This window comes from Phyllobates terribilis, unplaced genomic scaffold (genome assembly GCF_046119375.1).
Source record: "Phyllobates terribilis strain yellow unplaced genomic scaffold, ASM4611937v1 Scaffold_2__4_contigs__length_985480577, whole genome shotgun sequence".
In the NCBI taxonomy this organism is placed as follows: domain Eukaryota; kingdom Metazoa; phylum Chordata; class Amphibia; order Anura; family Dendrobatidae; genus Phyllobates; species Phyllobates terribilis.
The window spans coordinates 672,507,609-672,526,648 of record NW_027362762.1 but is presented as its reverse complement, the minus strand read 5'-3'; positions in this window follow the sequence as shown (position 1 = coordinate 672,526,648).

The window sequence follows — 19,040 nt, the reverse complement described above, 5'->3', positions numbered from 1 at the left end:
GTATAGATGGACTAATAGAACAAGTCCCACACACAGCTAGAAGCCCAAATATTTTTTCAGAGGTAGATGCAGATAAAAATTATTTTTAATTTGCAACCTGATGGAGGTCAGTATAGATGGACTAATAGAGAAAGTCCCACACACTGCTAGAAGGCCAAATATTTTTTCAGAGCTAGATGCAGATAAAAATTATTTTTAATTTGCAACCTGATGGAGGTCAGTATAGATGGACTAATAGAGAAAGTCCCACACACTGCTAGAAGGCCAAATATTTTTTCAGAGCTAGATGCAGAAAAAAATTATATTCAGTTTGCAACCTGATGGAGGTCAGTATAGATTGACTAATAGAACAAGTCCCACACACAGGTAGAAGCCCAAATATTTTTTCAGAGGTAGATGCAGATAAAAATTATTTTTAATTTGCAACCTGATGGAGGTCAGTATAGATGGACTAATAGAGAAAGTCCCACACACTGCTAGAAAGCCAAATATTTTTTCAGAGCTAGATGCAGAAAAAAATTATATTCAGTTTGCAACCTGATGGAGGTCAGTATAGATGGACTAATAGAGAAAGTCCCACACACTGCAAGAAGGCCAAATATTTTTTCAGAGCTAGATGCAGAAAAAAATTATATTCAATTTGCAACCTGATGGAGGTCAGTATAGATGGACTAATAGAATGCTGCTATGCCCAAAAGATTTTACTTCACTAGGTGCAGTAAAAAAATTGGTATTCTATACACAGGTGGTATATCTTGCAACACAGATAGGCTACTCCACTGACAAACACACTCTGCAATAGGCCAAAAAGGATTAGCTTTGCTAGATTCAGCCAATTGCTGTGAAAAAAACTTGCACAGCACTGGCACAGACCTGCCTGGCAAAAACTGATAGGAACTGATGTAACCTAGTCCTGAAAAGGACTGCAATTACAATTAGTCTTTACTCCCACAATTTATTTATTTAAGAGCACAGACCTGCCTGATAAAAGTCGTAGGAAATGCTGTAACCTAGTCCTTAAAAGGACTGCAATCACAACTATTCCCTACTCCCAAGCTATCTGTAGATTTGTGCGAAAATTGGCTTGAAATTAACAAGGTATAGCGCACACAGCAACAGCGGTGCCATCTAACACGCAGCTGCAGCAGTGAGAAAATGGTGGCGATGGGGAAAATGGCTTGGTCTTATAGGGCAAGGACATGTGACATACACTGCCTATGACACATGCCCTTGCTTGTGTGAAAAACAGCAGTTCGCTCCGTGTGTGCACTGCTGATAGGCTGACAGACTGCACCTCCCCACTGCAAATGCGGGAAAGAGAAAAAAAAATGGAGATCTTCATTATTCCTGCAGAGATCTATCCCCTACCCCTCCACCCACCCCGCTGTACACTCAAACTGCGTATTAACATTAATTTTCATCATTACTGAGAAAAAATACAGTTATGATTTCGGTGCACGAACAGTTATCGAACATAACCTCGAACAGCCGAATTTTTCTCAAATCGTTCGTGTTCGCCGAACGGCTCGAACACCGCCCAAAACAGCTCGAATTTGAGATTGGCGAACAGTTCGAGTAGAACAACGCTCATCTCTAATGCAGATAAAAATTATTTTTAATTTGCAACCTGGTGGAGGTTAGTATAGATGGACTAATAGACCAAGTCCCACACACTGCTAGAAGCCTAAATATTTTTTCAGAGCTAGATGCCGAAAAAAATTATATTGAATTTGCAACCTGATGGAGATCAGTATAGATGGACTAATAGACCAAGTCCCACACAATGCTAGAAGCTTAAATATTTTTTCAGAGCAAGATGCAGAAAAAAATTATATTGAATTTGCAACCTGATGGAGGTCAGTATAGATGGACTAATAGAACAAGTTCCACACACTGCTACAAGCTGAAATATTTTTTCAGAGCTAGATGCAGAACAAAATTAGATTGAATTTGCAACCTCATGGAGGTTAGTATAGATGGACTAATAGAACAAGTCCCACACACTGCTAGAAGCCTAAATATTTTTTCAGAGCTAGATGCAGAAAAAAATTATATTGAATTTGTAACCTGATTGAGGTTAGTATAGATGGACTAATAGAACAAGTTCCACACACTGCTACAAGCTGAAATATTTTTTCAGAGCTAGATGCAGAACAAAATTAGATTGAATTTGCAACCTCATGGAGGTTAGTATAGATGGACTAATAGAACAAGCCCCACACACTGCTAGAAGCCTAAATATTTTTTCAGAGCTAGATGCAGAAAAAAACTTATATTGAATTTGCAACCAGATGGAGGCCAGTATAGAAGGACTAATAGAACAAGTCCCACACACTGCTAGAAGCTGAAATGTTTTTTCAGAGCTAGATACAGAAGAAAATTATATTGAATTTGCAACCTGATGGAGGTCAGTATAGATGGACAAATAGAACAAATCCCACACACTGCTAGAAGCTGAAATATTTTTTCAGAGCTAGATGCAGAAAAAAATTATATTGAATTTGCAACCTGATGGAGGTCAGTATAGATGGACTAATAGAACAAGACCCACACACTGCTACAAGGTGAAATATTTTTTCAGAGCTAGATGCAGAAAAAAATTGGATTGAATTTGCAACCTCATGGAGGTTAGTATAGATGGACTAATTGAACAAGTCCCACACACTGCTAGAAGCCTAAACATTTTTTCAGAGCTAGATGCAGAAAAAAATTATATTGAATTTGAAACCTGATGGAGGTTAGTATATATGAACTAATAGAACAAGTTCCACTCACTGCTAGAAGCCGAAATATTTTTTCAGAACTAGATGCAGAAAAAAATTATATTGAATTTGCAACCTGATAGATGTCAGTAGAGATGGACTAATAGAACAAGTCCCACACACTGCTACAAGCTGAAATATTTTTTCAGAGCTAGATGCAGAATAAAATTATATTGAATTTGCAACCTGGTGGAGGTCAGTATAGATGGACTAATAGAACAAGTTACACACACTGCTAGAAGCTGAAATATTTTTTCAGAGCTAGATGCAGAAAAAAATTATATTGAATTTGCAACTTGATGGAGGTCAGTATAGAAGGACAAATAGAACAAGTCCCACACCCTGCTAGAAGCTGAAATATTTATTCAGAGCTAGATGCAGATGAAAATTATATTGAATTTGCAACCTGATGGAGGTCAGTATAGATGGACTATTAGAACAAATCCCACACACTGCTGGAAGCTGAAATTCTTTTTTCAGAGCTAGATGTAGAAAAAAATTATATTGAATTTGCAACCAGATGGAGGTCAGTATAGATGGACTAATAGAACAAGTCCCACACACTGCTACAAGCTGAAATATTTTTTCAGAGCTAGATGCAGAAAAAAATTAGATTGAATTTGCAACCTGATGGAGGTTAGTATAGATATACTAATAGAGCAAGTCCCACACACTGCTAGAAGCCTAAACATTTTTTCAGAGCTAGATGCAGAAAAAAATTATATTGAATTTGTAACCTGATTGAGGTTAGTATAGATGGACTAATAGAACAAGTTCCACACACTGCTACAAGCTGAAATATTTTTTCAGAGCTAGATGCAGAACAAAATTAGATTGAATTTGCAACCTCATGGAGGTTAGTATAGATGGACTAATAGAACAAGTTCCACACATTGCTAGAAGCTGAAATATTTTTTCAGAGCTAGATGCCGAAAAAAATTATATTGAATTTCCAAACTGATGGAGGTCAGTATAGATGGACTAATAGAACAAGTCCCACACACTGCTAGAAGCCTAAATATTTTTTCAGAGCTAGATGCAGAAAAAAATTATATTGAATTTGCAACCTGATGGAGGTCAGTATAGATGAACTAATAGAACAAGTCCCACACACTGCTAGAAGCCTAAATATTTTTTCAGAGCTAGATGCAGAAAAAAATTATATTGAATTTGTAACCTGATTGAGGTTAGTATAGATGGACTAATAGAACAAGTTCCACACACTGCTACAAGCTGAAATATTTTTTCAGAGCTAGATGCAGAACAAAATTAGATTGAATTTGCAACCTCATGGAGGTTAGTATAGATGGACTAATAGAACAAGCCCCACACACTGCTAGAAGCCTAAATATTTTTTCAGAGCTAGATGCAGAAAAAAACTTATATTGAATTTGCAACCAGATGGAGGCCAGTATAGAAGGACTAATAGAACAAGTCCCACACACTGCTAGAAGCTGAAATGTTTTTTCAGAGCTAGATACAGAAGAAAATTATATTGAATTTGCAACCTGATGGAGGTCAGTATAGATGGACAAATAGAACAAATCCCACACACTGCTAGAAGCTGAAATATTTTTTCAGAGCTAGATGCAGAAAAAAATTATATTGAATTTGCAACCTGATGGAGGTCAGTATAGATGGACTAATAGAACAAGACCCACACACTGCTACAAGGTGAAATATTTTTTCAGAGCTAGATGCAGAAAAAAATTGGATTGAATTTGCAACCTCATGGAGGTTAGTATAGATGGACTAATTGAACAAGTCCCACACACTGCTAGAAGCCTAAACATTTTTTCAGAGCTAGATGCAGAAAAAAATTATATTGAATTTGAAACCTGATGGAGGTTAGTATATATGAACTAATAGAACAAGTTCCACTCACTGCTAGAAGCCGAAATATTTTTTCAGAACTAGATGCAGAAAAAAATTATATTGAATTTGCAACCTGATAGATGTCAGTAGAGATGGACTAATAGAACAAGTCCCACACACTGCTACAAGCTGAAATATTTTTTCAGAGCTAGATGCAGAATAAAATTATATTGAATTTGCAACCTGGTGGAGGTCAGTATAGATGGACTAATAGAACAAGTTACACACACTGCTAGAAGCTGAAATATTTTTTCAGAGCTAGATGCAGAAAAAAATTATATTGAATTTGCAACTTGATGGAGGTCAGTATAGAAGGACAAATAGAACAAGTCCCACACCCCGCTAGAAGCTGAAATATTTATTCAGAGCTAGATGCAGATGAAAATTATATTGAATTTGCAACCTGATGGAGGTCAGTATGGATGGACTATTAGAACAAATCCCACACACTGCTGGAAGCTGAAATTCTTTTTTCAGAGCTAGATGTAGAAAAAAATTATATTGAATTTGCAACCAGATGGAGGTCAGTATAGATGGACTAATAGAACAAGTCCCACACACTGCTACAAGCTGAAATATTTTTTCAGAGCTAGATGCAGAAAAAAATTAGATTGAATTTGCAACCTGATGGAGGTTAGTATAGATATACTATTAGAGCAAGTCCCACACACTGCTAGAAGCCTAAACATTTTTTCAGAGCTAGATGCAGAAAAAAATTATATTGAATTTGCATCCTGATGGAGGTCAGTATAGATTGACAAATAGAACAAGTTCCACACATTGCTAGAAGCTGAAATATTTTTTCAGAGCTAGATGCCGAAAAAAATTATATTGAATTTCCAAACTGATGGAGGTCAGTATAGATGGACTAATAGAACAAGTCCCACACACTGCTAGAAGCCTAAATATTTTTTCAGAGCTAGATGCAGAAAAAAATTATATTGAATTTGCAACCTGATGGAGGTCAGTATAGATGAACTAATAGAACAAGTCCCATACACTGCTAGAAGCCTAAATATTTTTTCCGAGCTAGATGCAGAAAAAAATTATTTTTAATTTGCAACCTGGTGGAGGTTAGTATAGGTGGACTAATAGACCAAGTCCCACACACTGCTAGAAGCCTAAATATTTTTTCAGAGCTAGATGCCGAAAAAAATTATATTGAATTTGCAACCTGATGGAGATCAGTATAGATGGACTAATAGACCAAGTCCCACACAATGCTAGAAGCTTAAATATTTTTTCAGAGCAAGATGCAGAAAAAAATTATATTGAATTTGCAACCTGATGGAGGTCAGTATAGATGGACTAATAGAACAAGTTCCACACACTGCTACAAGCTGAAATATTTTTTCAGAGCTAGATGCAGAACAAAATTAGATTGAATTTGCAACCTCATGGAGGTTAGTATAGATGGACTAATAGAACAAGTCCCACACACTGCTAGAAGCCTAAATATTTTTTCAGAGCTAGATGCAGAAAAAAATTATATTGAATTTGTAACCTGATTGAGGTTAGTATAGATGGACTAATAGAACAAGTTCCACACACTGCTACAAGCTGAAATATTTTTTCAGAGCTAGATGCAGAACAAAATTAGATTGAATTTGCAACCTCATGGAGGTTAGTATAGATGGACTAATAGAACAAGCCCCACACACTGCTAGAAGCCTAAATATTTTTTCAGAGCTAGATGCAGAAAAAAACTTATATTGAATTTGCAACCAGATGGAGGCCAGTATAGAAGGACTAATAGAACAAGTCCCACACACTGCTAGAAGCTGAAATGTTTTTTCAGAGCTAGATACAGAAGAAAATTATATTGAATTTGCAACCTGATGGAGGTCAGTATAGATGGACAAATAGAACAAATCCCACACACTGCTAGAAGCTGAAATATTTTTTCAGAGCTAGATGCAGAAAAAAATTATATTGAATTTGCAACCTGATGGAGGTCAGTATAGATGGACTAATAGAACAAGACCCACACACTGCTACAAGGTGAAATATTTTTTCAGAGCTAGATGCAGAAAAAAATTGGATTGAATTTGCAACCTCATGGAGGTTAGTATAGATGGACTAATTGAACAAGTCCCACACACTGCTAGAAGCCTAAACATTTTTTCAGAGCTAGATGCAGAAAAAAATTATATTGAATTTGAAACCTGATGGAGGTTAGTATATATGAACTAATAGAACAAGTTCCACTCACTGCTAGAAGCCGAAATATTTTTTCAGAACTAGATGCAGAAAAAAATTATATTGAATTTGCAACCTGATAGATGTCAGTAGAGATGGACTAATAGAACAAGTCCCACACACTGCTACAAGCTGAAATATTTTTTCAGAGCTAGATGCAGAATAAAATTATATTGAATTTGCAACCTGGTGGAGGTCAGTATAGATGGACTAATAGAACAAGTTACACACACTGCTAGAAGCTGAAATATTTTTTCAGAGCTAGATGCAGAAAAAAATTATATTGAATTTGCAACTTGATGGAGGTCAGTATAGAAGGACAAATAGAACAAGTCCCACACCCTGCTAGAAGCTGAAATATTTATTCAGAGCTAGATGCAGATGAAAATTATATTGAATTTGCAACCTGATGGAGGTCAGTATAGATGGACTATTAGAACAAATCCCACACACTGCTGGAAGCTGAAATTCTTTTTTCAGAGCTAGATGTAGAAAAAAATTATATTGAATTTGCAACCAGATGGAGGTCAGTATAGATGGACTAATAGAACAAGTCCCACACACTGCTACAAGCTGAAATATTTTTTCAGAGCTAGATGCAGAAAAAAATTAGATTGAATTTGCAACCTGATGGAGGTTAGTATAGATATACTAATAGAGCAAGTCCCACACACTGCTAGAAGCCTAAACATTTTTTCAGAGCTAGATGCAGAAAAAAATTATATTGAATTTGTAACCTGATTGAGGTTAGTATAGATGGACTAATAGAACAAGTTCCACACACTGCTACAAGCTGAAATATTTTTTCAGAGCTAGATGCAGAACAAAATTAGATTGAATTTGCAACCTCATGGAGGTTAGTATAGATGGACTAATAGAACAAGTTCCACACATTGCTAGAAGCTGAAATATTTTTTCAGAGCTAGATGCCGAAAAAAATTATATTGAATTTCCAAACTGATGGAGGTCAGTATAGATGGACTAATAGAACAAGTCCCACACACTGCTAGAAGCCTAAATATTTTTTCAGAGCTAGATGCAGAAAAAAATTATATTGAATTTGCAACCTGATGGAGGTCAGTATAGATGAACTAATAGAACAAGTCCCACACACTGCTAGAAGCCTAAATATTTTTTCAGAGCTAGATGCAGAAAAAAATTATATTGAATTTGTAACCTGATTGAGGTTAGTATAGATGGACTAATAGAACAAGTTCCACACACTGCTACAAGCTGAAATATTTTTTCAGAGCTAGATGCAGAACAAAATTAGATTGAATTTGCAACCTCATGGAGGTTAGTATAGATGGACTAATAGAACAAGCCCCACACACTGCTAGAAGCCTAAATATTTTTTCAGAGCTAGATGCAGAAAAAAACTTATATTGAATTTGCAACCAGATGGAGGCCAGTATAGAAGGACTAATAGAACAAGTCCCACACACTGCTAGAAGCTGAAATGTTTTTTCAGAGCTAGATACAGAAGAAAATTATATTGAATTTGCAACCTGATGGAGGTCAGTATAGATGGACAAATAGAACAAATCCCACACACTGCTAGAAGCTGAAATATTTTTTCAGAGCTAGATGCAGAAAAAAATTATATTGAATTTGCAACCTGATGGAGGTCAGTATAGATGGACTAATAGAACAAGACCCACACACTGCTACAAGGTGAAATATTTTTTCAGAGCTAGATGCAGAAAAAAATTGGATTGAATTTGCAACCTCATGGAGGTTAGTATAGATGGACTAATTGAACAAGTCCCACACACTGCTAGAAGCCTAAACATTTTTTCAGAGCTAGATGCAGAAAAAAATTATATTGAATTTGAAACCTGATGGAGGTTAGTATATATGAACTAATAGAACAAGTTCCACTCACTGCTAGAAGCCGAAATATTTTTTCAGAACTAGATGCAGAAAAAAATTATATTGAATTTGCAACCTGATAGATGTCAGTAGAGATGGACTAATAGAACAAGTCCCACACACTGCTACAAGCTGAAATATTTTTTCAGAGCTAGATGCAGAATAAAATTATATTGAATTTGCAACCTGGTGGAGGTCAGTATAGATGGACTAATAGAACAAGTTACACACACTGCTAGAAGCTGAAATATTTTTTCAGAGCTAGATGCAGAAAAAAATTATATTGAATTTGCAACTTGATGGAGGTCAGTATAGAAGGACAAATAGAACAAGTCCCACACCCCGCTAGAAGCTGAAATATTTATTCAGAGCTAGATGCAGATGAAAATTATATTGAATTTGCAACCTGATGGAGGTCAGTATGGATGGACTATTAGAACAAATCCCACACACTGCTGGAAGCTGAAATTCTTTTTTCAGAGCTAGATGTAGAAAAAAATTATATTTAATTTGCAACCAGATGGAGGTCAGTATAGATGGACTAATAGAACAAGTCCCACACACTGCTACAAGCTGAAATATTTTTTCAGAGCTAGATGCAGAAAAAAATTAGATTGAATTTGCAACCTGATGGAGGTTAGTATAGATATACTATTAGAGCAAGTCCCACACACTGCTAGAAGCCTAAACATTTTTTCAGAGCTAGATGCAGAAAAAAATTATATTGAATTTGCATCCTGATGGAGGTCAGTATAGATTGACAAATAGAACAAGTTCCACACATTGCTAGAAGCTGAAATATTTTTTCAGAGCTAGATGCCGAAAAAAATTATATTGAATTTCCAAACTGATGGAGGTCAGTATAGATGGACTAATAGAACAAGTCCCACACACTGCTAGAAGCCTAAATATTTTTTCAGAGCTAGATGCAGAAAAAAATTATATTGAATTTGCAACCTGATGGAGGTCAGTATAGATGAACTAATAGAACAAGTCCCATACACTGCTAGAAGCCTAAATATTTTTTCCGAGCTAGATGCAGAAAAAAATTATTTTTAATTTGCAACCTGGTGGAGGTTAGTATAGGTGGACTAATAGACCAAGTCCCACACACTGCTAGAAGCCGAAATATTTTTTCAGAGCTAGATGCAGAAAAAAATTATATTGAATTTGCAACCTGATGGAGGTCAGTATAGATGGACTAATAGAACCAGTCCCACCCACTGCTATGAGCTGAAATATTTTTTCAGAGCTAGATGTAGAAAAAATTTAGATTGAATTTGCATCCTGATGGAGGTTACTATAGATGGACTAATAGAACAGGTCCCACACACTGCTGGAAGCCTAAATATTTTTTCAGAGCAAGATGCAGAAAAAAATTATATTGAATTTGCAACCAGATGGAAATTAGCATAGATGGACTAATAGAACATGTCCCACACACTGCTAGAAGCCTAAATATTTTTCAGGGCTAGATGCAGAAAAAAATTATATTGAATTTGCAACCGGATGGAGGTCAGTTTAGATGGAATAATAGAACAAGTCCCACACACTGCTAGAAGATGAAATATTTTTTCAGAGCTAGATGCAGAAAAAAATTATATTGAATTTGCAACCTGATGGAGGTCAGTATAGATGGACTAATAGAACAAGTCCCACACACTGCTAGAAGCCTAAATATTTTTTCAGAGCTAGATGCAGAAAAAAATTGTATTGAACTTGCAACCTGATGGAGGTCAGGATAGATGGACTAATAGAACAGGTCCCACACACTGCTAGAAGCCTAAATATTTTTTCAGAGCAAGTTGCAGAAAAAAATTATATTGAATTTGCAACCAGATGGAAGTTAGCATAGATGGACTAATAGAACATGTCCCACACACTGCTAGAAGCCTAAATATTTTTTCAGGGCTAGATGCAGAAAAAAATTGTATTGAATTTGCAACCAGATGGAGGTAAGTATAGATGGACTAATAGAACAAGTCCCACAAACTGCTAGAAGCCTAAATATTTTTTCAGAGCTAAATGCAGAAAAAAATTATATTGAATTTTCAACCTGATGGAGGTCAGTATAGATGGACTAATAGAACAAGTACCACACACTGCTAGAAGCCTAAATATTTTTTCAGAGCTAGATGCCGAAAAAAATTATATTGAACATGCAACCTGATGGAGGTCAGTATAGATGGACTAATAGAACAAGTACCACACACTGCTAGAAGCCTAAATATTTTTTTCAGAGCTAGATGCCGAAAAAAATTATATTGAACTTGCAACCTGATGGAGGTCAGTATAGATGGACTAATATAACAAGTCCCACACACTGCTAGAAGCCTAAATATTTTTTCAGAGCTAGATGCCGAAAAAAATTATATTGAATTTGCAACCTGATGGAGGTCAGTATAGATGGACTAATAGAACAAGTCCCACACACTGCTAGAAGCCTAAATATTTTTTCAGAGCTAGATGCCGAAAAAAATTATATTGAACTTGCAACCTGATGGAGGTCAGTATTGATGGACTAATAGAGCAAGTCCCACACACTGCTAGAAGCCTAATTATGTTTTTAGAGCTAGATGCAGAAAAAAATTATATTGAATTTGAAACCTGAAGGAGGTCAGTACAGATGTACTAATAGAACAAGTCCCACACACTGCTACAAGATGAAATATTTTTTCAGAGCTAGATGCCGAAAAAAATTATATTGAACTTGCAACCGGATGGAGGTCAGTATAGATGGACTAATAGAACAAGTCCCACACACTGCTAGAAGCCTAATTATGTTTTTAGAGCTAGATGCAGAAAAAAATTATATTGAATTTGCAACCTGATGGAGGTCAGTATAGATGGACTAATAGAACAAGTCCCACACACTGCTAGAAGCCTAAATATTTTTTTAGAGCTATATGCATTAAAAAATTACTTTTAATTTGCAACTTGGTGGAGGTTAGTATAGATGGACTAATAGAACAAGTCCCACACACTGCTAGAAGCCTAAATAATTTTTCAGAGCTCGATGCAGAAAAAAATTATATTGAATTTGCAACCTGATGGAGGTCAGTATAGATAAACTAATAGAACAAGTCCCACACACTGCTAGAAGCCTAAATATTTTTTCAGAGCTAGATGCAGAAAAAAATTATATTGAATTTGAAACCTGAAGGAGGTCAGTACAGATGGACTAATAGAACAAGTCCCACACACTGCTACAAGCTGAAATATTTTTTCAGAGCTAGATGCAGGAAAAAATTAGATTGAATTTGCATCCTGATGGAGGTTACTAAAGATGGACTAATAGAAGAGGTCCCACACACTGCTAGAGGCCTAAATATTTTTTCAGAGTTAGATGCAGAAAAAAATTATATTGAATTTGCAACCTGATGGAGGTTAGTATAGATGGACTAATAGAACAAGTCCCACACACTGCTAGAAGCCTAAATATTTTTTCAGAGCTAGATGCAGAAAAAAATTATATTGAATTTGCATCCTGATGGAGGTCAGTACAGATGGACTAATAGAACAAGTCCCACACACTGCTAGAAGATGAAATATTTTTTCAGAGCTAGATGCAGAAAAAAATTACATTGAATTTGCAACCTGATGGAGGTCAGTATAGATGGACTAATAGAACAAGTCCCACACACTGCTAGAAGCCTAAATATTTTTTCAGAGCTAGATGCCGAAAAAAATTATATTGAACTTGCAACCTGATGGAGGTCAGTATAGATTGACTAATAGAACAAATCCCACACACTGCTAGAAGCCTAATTATTTTTTCAGAGCTAGATGCAGAAAAAAATTATGTTGAATTTGCAACCTGATGGAGGTCAGTATAGATCGACTAATAGAACAAGTCCCACACACTGCTAGAAGCCTAAATATTTTTTCAGAGCTAGATGCAGAAAAAAATTACTTTTAATTTGCAACCTGGTGGAGGTTAGTATAGATGGACTAATAGACCAAGTCCCACACACTGCTAGAAGCCTAAATATTTTTTCAGAGCTAGATGCAGAAACAAATTATATTGAATTTGCAACCTGATGGAGGTCAGTATAGATGGACTAATAGAACAAGTCCCACACACTGCTAGAAGCCTAAATATTTTTTCAGAGCTAGATGCAGAAAAAAATTATATTGAATTTGAAACCTGATGGAGGTCAGTATAGAGGGACTAATAGAACAATCCCACACACTGCAACAAGCTGAAATATTTTTTCAGAGCTAGATGCAGAAAAAAATTAGATTGAATTTGCAACCTGATGGAGGTTAGTATAGATGTACTAATAGAACATGTCCCACACACTGCTAGAAGCCTAAATATTTTTTCAGAGCTAGATGCAGAAAAAAATTATATTGAATTTGCAACCTGATGGAGGTCAGTATAGATGGACTAATAGAACAAGTCCCACACACTGCTAGAAGCCTAAATATTTTTTCAGAGCTAGATGTAGGAAAAAATTAGATTGAATTTGCAACCTGATGGAGGTTAGTATAGATGGACTAATAGAACAAGTCCCACGCACTGCTAGAAGCCTAAATATTTTTTCAGAGCTAGATGCCGAAAAAAATTATATTGAATTTGCAACCTGATGGAGGTCAGTATAGATGTACTAATAGAACAAGTCCCACACACTGCTAGAAGCCGAAATATTTTTTCAGAGCTAGATGCAGAAAAAAATTATATTGAATTTGCAACCTGATGGAGGTCAGTATAGATGGACTAATAGAACCAGTTCCACACACTGCTATGAGCTGAAATAATTTTTCAGAGCTAGATGCAGAAAAAATTTAGATTGAATTTGCATCCTGATGGAGGTTACTATAGATCGACTAATAGAACAGGTCCCACACACTGCTGGAAGCCTAAATATTTTTTCAGAGCAAGATGCAGAAAAAAATTATATTGAATTTGCAACCAGATGGAAGTTAGCATAGATGGACTAATAGAACATGTCCCACACACTGCTAGAAGCCTAAATATTTTTTCAGGGCTAGATGCAGAAAAAAATTATATTGAATTTGCAACCGGATGGAGGTCAGTATAGATGGAATAATAGAACAAGTCCCACACACTGCTAGAAGATGAAATATTTTTTCAGAGCTAGATGCAGAAAAAAATTATATTGAATTTGCAACCTGATGGAGGTGAGTATAGATGGACTAATAGAACAAGTCCCACACACTGCTAGAAGCCTAAATATTTTTTCAGAGCTAGATGCAGAAAAAAATTATATTGAATTTTCAACCTGATGGAGGTCAGTATAGATGGACTAATAGAACAAGTCCCACACACTGCTAGAAGCCTAAATATTATTTTCAGAGCTATATGCAGAAAAAAATTATATTGAACTTGCAACCTGATGGAGGTCAGTATAGATGGACTAATAGAACAGGTCCCACACACTGCTAGAAGCCTAAATAATTTTTCAGAGCAAGATGAAGAAAAAAATTATATTGAATTTGCAACCAGATGGAAGTTAGCATAGATGGACTAATAGAACATGTCCCACACACTGCTAGAAGCCTAAATATTTTTTCAGAGCTAGATGCCGAAAAAAATTATATTGAACATGCAACCTGATAGAGGTCAGTATAGATGGTCTAATAGAACAAGTACCACACACTGCTAGAAGCCTAAATATTATTTTCAGAGCTATATGCCGAAAAAAATTATATTGAACTTGCAACCTGATGGAGGTCAGTATAGATGGACTAATAGAACAGGTCCCACACACTGCTAGAAGCCTAAATAATTTTTCAGAGCAAGATGAAGAAAAAAATTATATTGAATTTGCAACCAGATGGAAGTTAGCATAGATGGACTAATAGAACATGTCCCACACACTGCTAGAAGCCTAAATATTTTTTCAGGGCTAGATGCAGAAAAAAATTATATTGAATTTGCAACCGGATGGAGGTCAGTATAGATGGAATAATAGAACAAGTCCCACACACTGCTAGAAGATGAAATATTTTTTCAGAGCTAGATGCAGAAAAAAATTATATTGAATTTGCAACCTGATGGAGGTCAGTATAGATGGACTAATAGAACAAGTCCCACAAACTGCTAGAAGCCTAAATATTTTTTCAGAGCTAAATGCAGAAAAAAATTATATTGAATTTTCAACCTGATGGAGGTCAGTATAGATGGACTAATAGAACAAGTCCCACACACTGCTAGAAGCCTAAATATTTTTTCAGAGCTAGATGCCGAAAAAAATTATATTGAACATGCAACCTGAAGGAGATCAGTATAGATGGACTAATAGAACAAGTACCACACACTGCTAGAAGCCTAAATATTTTTTCAGAGCTAGATGCCGAAAAAAATTATATTGAACATGCAACCGGATGGAGGTCAGTATAGATGGACTAATAGAACAAGTCCCACACACTGCTAGAAGACTAATTATGTTTTTAGAGCTAGATGCAGAAAAAAATTATATTGAATTTGCAACCTGATGGAGGTCAGTATAGATGGACTAATAGAACAAGTCCCACACACTGCTAGAAGCCTAAATATTTTTTCAGAGCTTGATGCAGAAAAAAATTACTTTTAATTTGCAACTTGGTGGAGGTTAGTATAGATGGACTAATAGAACAAGTCCCACACACTGCTAGAAGCCTAAATATTTTTTCAGAGCTAGATGCAGAAAAAAATTATATTGAATTTGCAACCTGATGGAGGTCAGTATAGATAAACTAATAGAACAAGTCCCACACACTGCTAGAAGCCTAAATATTTTTTCAGAGCTAGATGCAGAAAAAAATTATATTGAATTTGAAACCTGAAGGAGGTCAGTACAGACTGACTAATAGAACAAGTCCCACACACTGCTACAAGCTGAAATATTTTTTCAGAGCTAGATGCAGGAAAAAATTAGATTGAATTTGCATCCTGATGGAGGTTACTAAAGATGGACTAACAGAAGAGGTCCCACACACTGCTAGAGGCCTAAATATTTTTTCAGAGTTAGATGCAGAAAAAAATTATATTGAATTTGCAACCTGATGGAGGTTAGTATAGATGGACTAATAGAACCAGTCCCACACACTGCTAGAAGCCTAAATATTTTTTCAGAGCTAGATGCAGAAAAAAATGATATTGAATTTGCATCCTGATGGAGGTCAGTACAGATGGACTAATAGAACAAGTCCCACACACTGCTAGAAGATGAAATATTTTTTCAGAGCTAGATGCAGAAAAAAATTACATTGAATTTGCAACCTGATGGAGGTCAGTATAGATGGACTAATAGAACAAGTCCCACACACTGCTAGAAGCCTAAATATTTTTTCAGAGCTAGATGCCGAAAAAAATTATATTGAACTTGCAACCTGATGGAGGTCAGTATAGATTGACTAATAGAACAAATCCCACACACTGCTAGAAGCCTAATTATTTTTTCAGAGCTAGATGCAGAAAAAAATTATATTGAATTTGCAACCTGATGGAGGTCAGTATAGATCGACTAATAGAACAAGTCCAACACACTGCTAGAAGCCTAAATATTTTTTCAGAGCTAGATGCAGAAAAAAATTACTTTTAATTTGCAACCTGGTGGAGGTTAGTATAGATGGAATAATAGACCAAGTCCCACACACTGCTAGAAGCCTAAATATATTTTCAGAGCTAGATGCAGAAACAAATTATATTGAATTTGCAACCTGATGGAGGTCAGTATAGATGGACTAATAGAACAAGTCCCACACACTGCTAGAAGCCTAAATATTTTTTCAGAGCTAGATGCAGAAAAAAATTATATTGAATTTGAAACCTGATGGAGGTCAGTATAGAGGGACTAATAGAACAAGTCCCACACACTGCAACAAGCTGAAATATTTTTTCAGAGCTAGATGTAGAAAAAAATTAGATTGAATTTGCAACCTGATGGAGGTTAGTATAGATGTACTAATAGAACATGTCCCACACACTGCTAGAAGCCTAAATATTTTTTCAGAGCTAGATGCAGAAAAAAATTATATTGAATTTGCAACCTGATGGAGGTCAGTATAGATGGACTAATAGAACAAGTCCCACACACTGCTAGAAGCCTAAATATTTTTTTAAGAGCTAGATGCAGAAAAAAATTAGATTGAATTTGCAACCTGGTGGAGGTTAGTATAGATGCACTAATAGAACAAGTCCCACACACTGCTAGAAGCCTAAATATTTTTTCAGAGCTAGATGCAGAAAAAAATTATATTGAATTTGCAACCTGATGGAGGTCAGTATAGATGGACTAATAGAACAAGTCCCACACACTGCTAGAAGCCTAAATATTTTTTCAGAGCTAGATGCAGGAAAAAATTAGATTGAATTTGCAACCTGATGGAGGTTAGTATAGATGGACTAGAAGAACAAGTCCCACGCACTGCTAGAAGCCTAAATATTTTTTCAGAGCTAGATGCCGAAAAAAATTATATTGAATTTGCAACCTGATGGAGGTCAGTATAGATGTACTAATAGAACAAGTCCCACACACTGCTAGAAGCCTAAATATTTTTTCAGAGCTAGATGCAGAAAAAAATTATATTGAATTTGCAACCTGATGGAGGTCAGTATAGATGAACTAATAGAACAAGTCCCACACACTGCTAGAAGCCTAAATATTTTTATAGAGCTAGATGCAGAAAAAAATTATTTTTAATTTGCAACCTGGTGGAGGTTAGTATAGGTGGACTAATAGACCAAGTCCCACACACTGCTAGAAGCCGAAATATTTTTTCAGAGCTAGATGCAGAAAAAAATGATATTGAATTTGCAACCTGATGGAGGTCAGTATAGATGGACTAATAGAACCAGTTCCACACACTGCTATGAGCTGAAATAATTTTTCAGAGCTAGATGCAGAAAAAATTTTGATTGAATTTGCATCCTGATGGAGGTTGCTATAGATGGACTAATAGAACAGGTCCCACACACTTCTGGAAGCCTAAATATTTTTTCAGAGCAAGATGCAGAAAAAAATTATATTGAATTTGCAACCAGATGGAAGTTAGCATAGATGGACTAATAGAACAAGTCCCACACACTGCTAGAAGCCTAAATATTTTTTCAGGGCTAGATGCAGAAAAAAATTATATTGAATTTGCAACCGGATGGAGGTCAGTATAGATGGAATAATAGAACAAGTCCCACACACTGCTAGAAGATGAAATATTTTTTCAGAGCTAGATGCAGAAAAAAATTATATTGAATTTGCAACCTGATGGAGGTCAGTATAGATGGACTTATAGAACAAGTCCCACACACTGCTAGAAGCCTAAATATTTTTTCAGAGCTAGATGCAGAAAAAAATTATATTGAATTTTCAACCTGATGGAGGTCAGTATAGATGGACTAATAGAACAAGTCCCACACACTGCTAGAAGCCAAAATATTTTTTCAGAGCTAGATGCCGAAAAAAATTATATTGAACATGCAACCTGATGGAGGTCAGTATAGATGGTCTAATAGAACAAGTACCACACACTGCTAGAAGCCTAAATATTATTTTCAGAGCTATATGCCGAAAAAAATTATATTGAGCTTGCAACCTGATGGAGGTCAGTATAGAGGGACTAATAGAACAAGTCCCACACACTGCAACAAGCTGAAATATTTTTTCAGAGCTAGATGCAGAAAAAAATTAGATTGAATTTGCAACCTGATGGAGGTTAGTATAGATGTACTAATAGAACAAGTCCCACACAGTGCTAGAAGCCTAAATATTTTTTCAGAGCTAGATGCAGAAAAAAATTATATTGAATTTGCAACCTGATGGAGGTCAGTATAGATGGACTAATAGAACAAGTCCCACACACTGCTAGAAGCCTAAATATTTTTTCAGAGCTAGATGCAGGAAAAAATTAGATTGAATTTGCAACCTGATGGAGGTTAGTATAGATGGACTAATAGAACAAGTCCCACGCACTGCTAGAAGCCTAAATATTTTTTCAGAGCTAGATGCCGAAAAAAATTATATTGAATTTGCAACCTGATGGAGGTCAGTATAGATGTACTAATAGAACAAGTCCCACACACTGCTAGAAGCCTAAATATTTTTTCAGAGCTAGATGCAGAAAAAAATTATATTGAATTTGCAACCTGATGGAGGTCAGTATAGATGAACTAATAGAACAAGTCCCACACACTGCTAGAAGCCTAAATATTTTTATAGAGCTAGATGCAGAAAAAAATTATTTTTAATTTGCAACCTGGTGGAGGTTAGTATAGGTGGACTAATAGACCAAGTACCACACACTGCTAGAAGCCGAAATATTTTTTCAGAGCTAGATGCAGAAAAAAATTATATTGAATTTGCAACCTGATGGAGGTCAGTATAGATG